This window comes from Triticum aestivum, chromosome 6A (assembly GCF_018294505.1).
Source record: "Triticum aestivum cultivar Chinese Spring chromosome 6A, IWGSC CS RefSeq v2.1, whole genome shotgun sequence".
NCBI lineage: Eukaryota > Viridiplantae > Streptophyta > Magnoliopsida > Poales > Poaceae > Triticum > Triticum aestivum.
The window spans coordinates 96,185,067-96,197,976 of record NC_057809.1 but is presented as its reverse complement, the minus strand read 5'-3'; positions in this window follow the sequence as shown (position 1 = coordinate 96,197,976).

Genomic DNA, 12,910 nt, shown 5'->3' with positions numbered 1-12,910 from the left:
GCTTTCCTATTATTGAGACTGATGCAAGATTTTGTCATGCTTGGTGTAGGTTACTTTTCTTTTGCCTCTATTTTCATGAATAGGATGTCTAATCGCATTGCCCGAGAGAGTTTTTTGGTATCTTGCCGGCTTGCTAGTGGTTTAGATAACTGACTGGCACGAGGTGCATCAAAATGGTCCCTTAGTGCAATACAAAGTCCCATTGGCAGCATCATCTCCATTAATTCTCCCTAAGTTATTCGGGCATGTGACATCTTGTGATGCAAATAGGATGAGACCTTATTTAGAGAGTTAATATGGGCCATTTATTGTGAACATCCAAGTCTAGGACTTTGTTGTAATCATAGGTTCGAAGCAAAGTTATCATGTTGAAACACAAATCACGATTTTACGACCATTTCGAGTTATTTCGCTCATCTATGTGGTATATCCAATAATGAATTTATTGTTAGTAATATGTGTATGAACAATGTGTAAAGAAATGTAAAGTTTCCCAAGATTATCTCAAATTTTATATGCATCAAAAAATAGTGATTTGTGCGCAAGAAAAAAATACAAAGCTAGAAAATAGCAATAAAAACTACTGATAAATCATGGAATGTAAAGTACCAATTTCTACAAGTCATTATACAAAGAAACACGGTGTAAATATGAATTCTAAAGGCCAAATACCGCTCGAAATAAGTTATTCAGGAAATCCATAAACTATAGTGGGTTTTTGTAACTTTTTGAATGCTTAGGAATAACCAACGTAATTTCTAAAAACTTTGGTAACTCTTCAGCAAAAAAGCCGCAACCAGGTCCCCTTTCAGCATTTTAGTTTTTTTTTCTCGAATTTCGGGATTTATTGGGTCCGACTGTCAATAAAATGGACGACGCACATGGAGGTCTTGTGCTGGTCCGCCACAACGCGGAGAGCCGCGTTGAGGTCGATGCGCTAGGTCGAAGGCAGGTGCGGCATGGGTGGCAATGCTTCGAGGTGATGGTGTTCCAGGCGGTGGTGGATGTGCAGGCGCATCTGAGAGGGCGGCATAGTGGTCGACAACAGCACTGCGGTGTGTTGCATCAACGTGCTCTGCGATACATGCAGTCCCTCCAGTTGATCGTACGACAGGAAATCATTGTTGCCTAACTTTGCGTGTACAGAGATACTTCTTTCCCAACGTCTCCTATTCCCGCACTAGCAGATTTACGTTTACCACACTTCACTAGCTCTTTCTCCTCCATTTTTCTGTAGTTGTACGCATGTAGTAGCCCTATACTACAGTACTAGTCTCGATGTGTTATATATTTAATTTCACCCTTGTACATCATACTCTCTCTGTCTCTTCAAATGCGTAGTATTGGCAAACAACTAGATGCATATGTATCTGTGTGTTAGTACTTCGAGTATTGGCAAACAACTAGGCGCGAGGGGGAGCTTCAGCTAGCTCTCCATACTTGTCAAATATATAGTGGTGCTAGCTAGCAAGCATAGTATCATGTCTGCTTATTATTGCCTGGTAGGTAAATAATGTACTGTTGCTTGATTGATACACCATGATTCCATGAAGAGAAATGCTAGCTTATGAAAGTGCAAAATTAAATGCTTTAGCAACCGCGCGCCAACTAAGTCATCTTCTTGGATCTCTGGCGGTTGGGAGTATTAATAATTTGCAAATAAGTCTTGTTTTCTCAAGAATGCTATAATTTTCACTATTATTACAATGGAAATTTAGTATAGTGCCAATTTTTGTTCGTCTATCGAAGTATCGTGTTTCCATACTTTGACCATGGGTACTAATTGTAGTATTAAAAGTCAGTATGGCGACCATACAAGTGATGCTATTCCGTTACTGTCCAAGATAGTACTTCAGCTGAGTACATGTCGATTCTGGGCAATACTGATTCCTCCAGTGCTACTTGTTGTTCCTCTAGGAAAGTATCAGCTTTCCAGAGCTTCTTACATGAATCACACTTGTGTGATGTCTACTACCATGGAAGATGTTGGTTTTTACTCTACTTGCTATCTTGCAAGGTAGACTTGTGCTTACTTTTATGTGGAGTGCTACACTTTTTTTGAAATAAATTAAAATATTTAACATTTTACATGCAGTAGAGGCACGACACAACACATATCCACACAAAAGTTTACATCACATAAATGTTACGCATCGTTGACATTTACTCCCTCTGTAAAGAAATATAAGAGTGTTTAGATCACTAAAATAGTGATCTAAACGCTCTTATATTTCTTTACGGAGGGAGTAATTCGGAAATACAATCTCTTCACTGAGCTTTCAATAATAATCTTTAGCTAAATTATTCATATCTCAGGGATAACAAAAAATGCAGAGACTAATATAACAAAAAATGCCGCACCGCATAAAGCGCCTGTTTCCAACGCATTGCGTCATTATACGTGCATCAGTAAATCAATGTGTTGACGATATCCCGTATACTGGGGCATGGTCTCTACATTGATAAGACGTGCCAATGAGTGGCGGCCTCGAGCCGCAAAACATTTTCATGATAACTGCTTCAAGCCCACTATAGGAGATGATGGTTAAAAAAATCTGTCAGGGGTTTGGACCCCGTCATTGGTTATGCATACGTGGCAAGTTTTCAAGGCTAAGCTAACTTAAGACTTCGGGCGAAGAGGGAGGCCTTTTGTAAAAAAAAGGATCTAGTACTTCCCTTGACGAGGATAAGGTTTCAAATATATGATCACAAGGGTCAACTGTGAAAGGAGACCCGATAATTTATAGATCTTCATATTTGAGCATGAGCTGATAAAGGAAAAACTCGACTGCCAAGCCAAACTCGACTGCCAAGCCAAACTCATTGGCCCGAGGATGGGGCTGTCGTCCTCAGCTTCGAAGACAAGTCCATGGACTATTGACGGTGGACTAAAGGGTACTAACCTATAGGATCCACAGTCCATGGGCCGAGCTCACGGCCCACCAATCTCCACAAGGAAGGACACCGGAAGCTATGAACCTTGGCGTGATCAAGATGGAAACCTCTGAAGACTTGGCATGTAAGTCAAGGATAGCTCATTAGCCGGCATGATTGGCAACCGAGCATATGTACAACCTAGGTACCCCCGGTGCATATATAAGCCGTGGGGTTTAGTCTCTAGAGGCACGATTAACAGCCTTAGGGTTCATAACACAATCATACGAGCTTGAGGTAGATCATCTTGTACTTGATACTCCATCACGTCAATATAAAAAAAAGCAGGACGTAGGGCTTTACCTCTTCGAGGGGTCCGAACCTAGGTAAACATCGTCTCCTGTTATCCCCATGTTACCATTGTTCCTAGACCAACAGCTCGGGACCCCCTGCCGGAGATCCGCCGGATTTAGCGCCGACATAACCAACCCAACCATAGAGCCGCCCAAGAAGGTTAGAAGAGGGTTCCGAAAAAATAAGTAGGAAGAGGAGAAAGAGAAGCAAGAAGGGGTGGCGGCCAAGATGACGGAGAGGTTTGAGGACATCTTGGCGAAGAAGGAGAAAACATGTTTCAAGCGTTCCGACGTTAAGGAGGAAAAGAAGGCCGAGAGGTTTACATCTTGATGGCCACGACCGGGAAGAAGCTCAACCTCGAAGAGAAGAAGACGGAGCTCGAACAGAGAAGGGATGAGATCGCGGCTGCTTCGGAGGATACAAAGATGTTGACTATGAGGATGGATGAGTTGGATGACGATGCGACGATGATCGTGCACGCCATCCATGTCAAGATGTTGAAGCGCTTCGCGGACGAGATGGGGGCGGTCAAGAAGGAGGCGACCAAGAAGGAGCCGAATGGTGGGAAGGAGGCGGCGGCAGTGTGATCGAGGAGGCTCGGATAGCCGATTAGCAGGGCAAAAATTCTCCTTTTTTACACGGACTTTTGTGAACATACACATGCAAAAACTATGACCGGGTGCTATGTACGCCACAATTTAACTTGCTCTTATATTGATATGAATTTGAAATAAAATTGATCAGACCTGACCAGACATTTAGGAAATATCATTGGATGGTCGGCTCTTACATTTCAGGGGATGGCGTGAGATGCCCTAACATAGGATTCACATCAAATCATTTATTTATTTTTCCTTCATAATTAAAGAAACCTGCCCTTACTCCATACGTGACGGAAAAAATTGGGTGAAGACGGGCTGCAAACCTCCTCCCGTGCGTACCCGCTCTAATCTATCGCCACCTGTCCCTGCTCTCCATCTAACGCTAGCCTCTCATCCGCCCCTACGCGTATGTTTCTCGGCTCGAGTACCTCGCATCGGCTCCAGGAAAAAACTACGCGGCTCGTATCAATAATCGGAGTTTCCATGGCTGAGCGATCGGAGCCCTCTTCTCCAACACCACGCGATCGGACTGGTGGGCGTGGGATCCCTGAGTCGGGGATGGCCGCACCGCGCCAGAACGCCTCGCCGCCCTCTCTCTCCCATGGCTGCATCAGCCCGGAACGAGAGCCATGGCCGCCACGGTTCGTGCACCCGCTGCGTGAAGTGTCACCTCCATCGAGAAGGACGGGAGTCACCACGCCGGAGTCCGGCACTGTCGCCGCCTTGGATCATGTAAACCATGCGGATGAGGACGGCCGCTGCTCCACCTCGTACAGTCCGCTGTCGACAGTGGCACCGGAGGCAGCAACATGCGACATAGACTTGCCGCCACCGCACGTAACAGAAGACCAGGAGTATGACACAACCAACATGACTGGAGAAAGAGGCCAGGAGGACGATCTGATCGACAGTGGTCATGAAGCTGACGGAGAGGAGATACAACAGGTATGGTTGTTGCCTGGTTCTTTGAGATTGTCCCTTACAACAATCTCAGCTTGCATGTGTATAGTACATTATAGTACATTGTCATGCCAAAAGCTAGATCAGGAAGTCAAGATAAGATGTTTCTCTGTAATGAACAATTTGAGGATGACATATTAATAATTTTGTAAACAATGATTTGCTCATATTTGACTTGATAGTACAATAGCTTATTCAAAACAAAGTATTCCATCCATGACGCACCTAATGTAAAATTAATGTGTTGTGAAGAAGAACATAATATATATTTTACATTGTGGTAATGTAATTTTAATTCTCAACACTTTTTACTGTAGGTGGTTGATAAAGTTGGGCAAGCTTTGATTGTTCCCGAAGTGGGAAAGTCATTCGATTCAGAGCAGAAAGCATACGACATGTACAACACGTATGCCGGCAAGATTGGGTTTAGTATCAGAAAGAGCCAAACAAAGCGCCGCCAAGATCGAACTATATACCAGAAATATGTAGTTTGCAGTAATCAAGGAGAACGAGAAACCGAATCATCAAAGGCCACTACAAGAATAGGTTGTCAGGCTCGTGTTCAATTTAGTGTCAGTAGAGAGGGGATTTGGACAGTGCAAAAGGTTGTAACAGATCACAATCATTATCTTGCTAGTCCCAATAAGTCACACAAGTTGAGGTCCCAACGACGTGTTGTAGAAGCTGACAGAGCGCTAATTGGCCAGATACGTGAAGTTGGGATGAAGCCATCTCAGGTGTATGATTTCATGGTAGCGTTTTATGGAGGAGTCGACAAAGTGCCATTCTCAAAAATGGATTGCAATAATGAGATTGGTAAGGAAAGGAAGAAGTATTTAGAATCCAATGATGCAAAAACATTGTTAGAATACTTGAGGAATAAGCAGAGGATCCACCATTTTTTTATGCGATTCAAGTAGATGAGAAGGATGGTCAGATAGCTAATTTTTTTGGGCAGATGGTCAGTCCATTATGGATTACGCATGCTTTGGTGATGTTGTATCATTTGACACCACGTTTGATACCAATAAGTTCGAATTGCCTTTCGCTCCAATCCTTGGTGCCAATCATCACAAGCAGACAGTAATATTTGGGGTTGCACTGATATTTAATGAGTCCATTGATTCATTTGTTTGGCTATTTGAGACATTTCTCGCGGCAATGTCAGGCAAGCATCCAAGCACAATTTTCACTGATCAAGACAGGGCCATGGACGGAGCAATTGCTTATGTATTTCCAAATACAAGCCATCGTCTTTGCTTGTGGCACATCTATCTAAATGCTGGTAAACATCTCGGGCATGTAATTCATAAGCATCCTGAGAAGTTTCTACCGGATTTTAAGAGATGTGTCTATGAAGACAGATCCAAATACAAGGAGCGAAGGAATGAATAATGTCTTTAAGAAAAGATTCCGTAGGAAACTTGGTCTTTCCGAACTCCTTGTAGAGTGTGACAAGGTTTCAGCGAGCCTTCGCGAGAATGAGTTGGATGAAGATTTTAGTTCGCGTCGAAAGAACCCGGTTACTTATAGCAGTTTACCATTGTTGAAGACCGCGGCTGAATCATATACAAGTAGGATGTATTCTGAGTTTGAGAAAGAATTTGAAATGCAATTCACATTCTCGTGTAAACTGCTAACAAATGAAGGGCCAATCTTCACATATATGGTTACACATATGCGTAGAGAGCATGGAGCAACAGTCGTATTCAACAGTACGGATATGACTGTTACATGTTGTTGCAGAAAGTTTGAATCCATAGGTATGTGTACACATTTTTTATTGCAATATGATTTTTAATACAAGCTGATAAAATATGAAATGCATATCTGATAGGTTTGTTGTGCAAGCATGCTCTCAAAGTCTTCAACATGAACGATGTGTTCATTTTGCCATCGCAATATATACTAAACAGATGGACAAAATATGCAAAGAGAGGCTTCTATATTGAGAAGCAAGGAACTGATACGGAAAATTTGAAAACACAAGCGGCTGTATCTCACGGAAGGCAACATATGTTGCATTGAAATGTTCGACAGTGAAAGAGCTTCTTGATGATTTAGAGAAAGCCATAGATAAGTTGGACTTGGAAGCAGATAATTCTCTTAGCAAGATGAAAGAAAAATCCAACGAGGTTCGGCTAGTTTCGACTGAGTGTGTTGCAGAGACATTAAAAGGTATTATATCATTTAGAGTGCCTCTGGTGGTAAAGGGCGCAAAGAGTAAACGATCAAAAATCTCTCTTGAAGAAAGGAAATAAAAAGAAAAATTCTAAAAAGAAAGGTATTGATCGATTGTACCCAATCTAGCAAAGCTATTATCCAGTATATGTTTCTATAGTCATTTTTATTTTTTTTATTTTTGTATGTCTGACTATAGGAGAAGATCCAAAGAATGCAACAGAAAATAGAGAGGAACACAATGATCCAGATGAATTGATCGTAAGACATGGCTTGTACTCATTATTTTCCTTTCATATTGTACTTAATCTGTTGTTTTAAACTATTTATCTTCCATGATGTAGGACCTTAATGCTAGTAGCATCGACGCTATGACAAACTTCGCAAATGATGTTCATTGGCAACCTTCGACCATAGGTTCTTCCGTGATCCAAGGCGGATATGCTACTGCCTCAATGCCAACATTATCAAGTGACTTGTATGGTCAGCCTTCGACCATGGCTTCTCCGTTTATTGAAGGCGGATATGTTAATGCATCCATGCTAACATTCTCAACAGATGTGTATGGGCAGCCTTCGGCCACGCCTGCTCCTTTCGTCCAAGGTGGATTTACAAGTCTTCTACATGGAGTTCAACAAGAAGCCACATTGTCCTCGTCCGTTAGAAAGTTACATTTCGATAAATAGCAGTTCTGGACCTGTAGCATGTTTTCTGTTTTAACATGTGAGTGTGACATGGTTGAAGTTTGACGATTTTTCATATGCTTTCGAGAACAATTTGCTCTATCATTTGTTGTTGCAGCTCTCTCTCTCTCTCTTGTAGCTAGAGGTAGAAGAAGAAGGAGCACACAATACACTGGAGTTTTCACCCGGCTTTACAGCCCCGTTACTATTTCCATTGCCACAACTCAATGAATTACAAAGACGGCTTTGTAGCCTTGGCAACAAACGCAGTGCCCACGCATCCGTCGCGCTGCATGCACGGACTTAATCTGCATGCCCACGACGCACATGACCTGGCCGTGGCCACTAATCCCTGCACTACCAAACTGCCTTGACCGGCCCATGCAAGTAGCTAGCTTATCCATCCCACGCATGCACTGACGCATGACGCGGACAGCTCCACTCCATCGGCCACACCTAACAGACTGACTACTACCAGCAGTACACACGCATGCTACTGCCACGAGCACGCACACACACTACACATGCACGCCACGCTGCTGCGTTCTACACGTCCCGTCCGTCCCACGCGTCACCGACACATCCGGCGAACCTGACCGTATTGATGTATCCCGCATGTCCCGCGCGCACCCGACGCGTCCGACGAGCCCGACACACCACACGGCGTGGCTTATTTCAACACACACCCCCTAAGCCACGGCCTAGAGGAGTCTGTCATCGTCGACATTGGCGCCGGCCAAGAGAGCCTGCTCCGCCGCCGGTCCTTTCCGCAACTGTGGGCACTCGCACCGGAAGTGCCCGTGCTCCCCGCACTTGTAGCAGTGCCTGCGCCTGTTGCCACCGCTCCCTGACGCCATGCTGCGGCCGTCGTCGTCGTCCCGAGCACCGCCGTGTCGACGCTCCCGTGCTGCCCACTGCGCCGCCGTCATGAGCAGCTGCTCACCCCCGCGCTCGCCGCCGTCTTGTCCACGGCGCCGAACCCGCTCGCCGAACGCACGCAGCCGCCCGAGCGCTTCGTCGAACGCCATCATCGTCACATCGTTGAACTGTTCGATGCCGGCGACGACGGGGAAGAGACGATCCGGCACCGTATCCAGCAACTTCTTGACAAGTGCTGCGTCGCCCATCATCTCCCGAGGTTGGCATACCTTGCCGCCATCGCCGCGAGCCTCCCGCCGTACACATCGAGCTCCTCGCCGCCCGCCATCTTCATCCGGTCGAATTCGCCGCGCAGCGTCCCCAGCCTCGCCGCACGGACCCGATCGGCGCCGACGAACCTCACCTTCAGGGAGTCCCATACCTCCCTGGTGGTGAGCTTCGTCGACACCTGCAGCAGCACATCCTCCGGCAACGACCTGAGAAGCAACGCGCGCGCCATCTTGTCCTTCCGGGCGTTCACCGCCGCGTCGCTCGGTGCCACCGCCTCCCATACGGTGTGTACATCGAGGATCGCCTGCGCCTTGATGGCCCAGACCATGTAGTTGTCCGCGGTCAGCATCGGCATCACCATCATCGCTGATCCGCCCGCGCCACCGCCGTGCGGGACAAGCGCCATGGTCACTGGTGATTGCTCGAACCGAAGCTCTGTATACCAATTGTTGTTGCAGCTCTCTCTCTTGTGTAGCCAGAGGTAGAAGAAGAAGAAGCACACAGTACACTGGAGTTTTCACCCGGCTTCACAGCCCCGTTACTATTCCCATTGCCACAACTCAATGAATTACAAAGACGGCTTTGTAGCCTTGGCAACAAACGCAGTGCCCACGCATCCGTCGCGCTGCATGCACGGACATAATCTGCATGCCCACGACGCACATGACCCGGCCGTGGTCACTAATCCCTGCACTACCAAACTGCCTTGACCGGCCCATGCAAGTAGCTAGCTTAGAGGGTGCTTGGATACAAGGGACTATTTTTAGTCTGACTAAAAATAGTCTCTTTTAGAGGCTAAAGTTCCAAGCACCCTTGACTAAAGAGAGGCTAGGACTAGTCTTGAGGCTAAAATCTTTTAGTCATAGGAAACCTACTAAAATATGTATTAGCTCTCTCTCTCCTCATTTAATTCCTCTCCTTAGTTCTGGATTGGAGGGTTTGGAGGATAATAAATGCTCAATAACTAGATTTTAGTCTCTTTAGTATTTGGATCCAAGCATGGGTGAGACTAACAAGTTTTAGTCCCACTACTTTTAGTCATGGGACTAAAACGTATCCAAGCATGCTCTTATCCATCCCACGCATGCACTGACGCATGACGCGGACAGCTCCACTCCATCGGCCACACCTAACAGACTGACTACTACCACCAGTACACACGCATGCTACTGCCACGAGCACGCACACACACTACACATGCACGCCACGCTGCTGCGTTCTACACGTCCCGTCCGTCCCACGCGTCACCGACACATCCGGCGAACCTGGCCGTATTGATGTATCCCGCATGTCCCGCGCGCACCCGACGCGTCCGACGAGCCCGACACACCACACGGCGTGGCTTATTTCAACACACACCCCCTAAGCCACGGCCTAGAGGAGTCCGTCATCGTCGACATTGGCACCGGCCAAGAGAGCCTGCTCCGCCGCCGGTCCTTTCCGCAACTGTGGGCACTCGCACCGGAAGTGCCCGTGCTCCCCGCACTTGTAGCAGCGCCTGCGCCTGTTGCCGCCGCTCCCCGACGCCATGCTGCGGCCCGTCGTCGTCGTCCCGAGCACCGCCGTGTCGACGCTCCCGTGCTGCCCACTGCGCCGCCGTCATGAGCAGCTGCTCACCCCCGCGCTCGCCGCCATCTTGTCCACGGCGCCGAACCCGCTCGCCGAACGCACGCAGCCGCCCGAGCGCTTCGTCGAACGCCATCGTCGTCACATCGTGGAACTGTTCGATGCCGGCGACGACGGGGAAGAGACGATCCGGCACCGTATCCAGCAACTTCTTGACAAGTGCTGCGTCGCCCATCATCTCCCGAGGTTGGCATACCTCGCCGCCATCGCCGCGAGCCTCCCGCCGTACACGTCGAGCTCCTCGCCGCCCGCCATCTTCATGCGGTCGAATTCGCCGCGCAGCGTCCCCAGCCTCACCGCACGGACCCGATCGGCGCCGACGAACCTCACCTTCAGGGAGTCCCATACCTCCCTGGCGGTGAGCTTCGTCGACACCTGCAGCAGCACATCCTCCGGCAACGACCTGAGAAGCAACGCGCGCGCCATCTTGTCCTTCCGGGCGTTCACCGCCGCGTCGCCCGGCGCCACCGCCTCCCATACGGTGTGTACATCGAGGATCGCCTGCGCCTTGATGGCCCAGACCGTGTAGTTGTCCGCGATCAGCATCGGCATCACCATCGTCGCTGATCTGCCCGCGCCGCCGCCGTGCGGGACGAGCGCCATGGTCGCCGGTGATCGCCCGAACCGAAGCTCTGTATACCAATTGTTGTTGCAGCTCTCTCTCTCTTGTAGCTAGAGGTAGTAGAAGAAGAAGCACACAGTACACTGGAGTTTTCACCCGGCTTCACAGCCCCTGTTACTGTGCCCATTGCCACCAACTCAATGAATTACAAAGACGGCTTTGTAGCCTTGGCAACAAACGCAGTGCCCACGCATCCGTCGCGCTGCATGCACGGACATAATCTGCATGCCCACGACGCACATGACCCGGCCGTGGCCACTAATCCCTGCACTACCAAACTGCCTTGACCGGCCCATGCAAGTAGCTAGCTTAGAGGGTGCTTGGATACAAGGGACTATTTTTAGTCTGACTAAAAATAGTCTCTTTTAGAGGCTAAAGTTCCAAGCACCCCTGACTAAAGAGAGGCTAGGACTAGTCTTGAGGCTAAAATCTTTTAGTCATAGGAAACCTACTAAAATATGTATTAGCTCTCTCTCTCCTCATTTAATTCCTCTCCTTAGTTCTGGATTGGAGGGTTTGGAGGATAATAAATGCTCAATAACTAGATTTTAGTCTCTTTAGTATTTGGATCCAAGCATGGGTGAGACTAACAAGTTTTAGTCCCACTACTTTTAGTCATGGGACTAAAACGTATCCAAGCATGCTCTTATCCATCCCACGCATGCACTGACGCATGACGCGGGCAGCTCCACTTCATCGGCCACACCTAACAGACTGACTACTACCACCAGTACACACGCATGCTACTGCCACGAGCACGCACACACACTACACATGCACGCCACGCTCCTGCGTTCTACATGTCCCGTCCGTCCCACGCGTTACCGACACATCCGACGAACCCAACCGTATCAATGTATCCCGCATGTCCCGCGCGCACCCGACGCGCCCGACTAGCCCGACACACCGCACGCCGTGGCTTATTCCAACATCATTCTGATGGAGTGCCAAATCATAAAAATATGGAACCTTGCTTTGTAATATCTACAGGATTATTTATTTATTCTCATAGGGCTGCTTTACTGGAATGCTACTCCTTGGTGTTTAAATTTCAGTCCAATTTGAATCCATTTGCAATCACTTTCCAATCAGGGCTATATAAGTACAATGAAATGTTCAAATGTAAAATATGAAATCTGCATGCTTTCAGTTTCGATACATTGATGCATCCTTTTCTAACAAAAAGGAAGTGAGGTTCTCTAAAAGCTAGCAGGACCTAGCTGTGCTTTCCTGTTTGCAACAAAATCAAGATGTGAGCATGTAAAAGATGATATAAAAACATCAGTTTTTTTTAAAATTTATAGATGATTGCAAGAATCTATCTTTTACAGATCAGAAAAATTACAGTCAATAATTCTCAACAATTTACAATAGTGTATCATTATTATTTTCATTATAAGCTTCTGAATCTTGAAATTCACTGAAGAAAGTATGTTGTAACCAAAAGAACATGCTTCCTTGCAATCCATTGAGCAGAACGTCAGCGAGCATTTTGACATCTTTTAAGACCTCATAGCAGGCCATGAAAATGCAGAAATAATATTGTGTACTTCACACGATCTACTTCATGTTCTCGGTGTCATCGGTTTCTCTGTTTAACCTTTACTTGTTCCCACTTCCTACCCCAGTTATCTATAAATCCAACATCACCGTTAGGCCACTCTAAACCTATTTGCAAACCTGAACTATCAATGCATCAATCATTATTATTTTTTGACAATGACAGTGCATCAATTATAATTCAGAGAAGTTCAAAAAACCTTTTGCAAACCTGAACTATCAGTGCATCAGTTATTATTATTTTTTGAGAATGACAATGCATCAATTATAATTCAGAGAATGGTCAAGTGGTCCGAGAT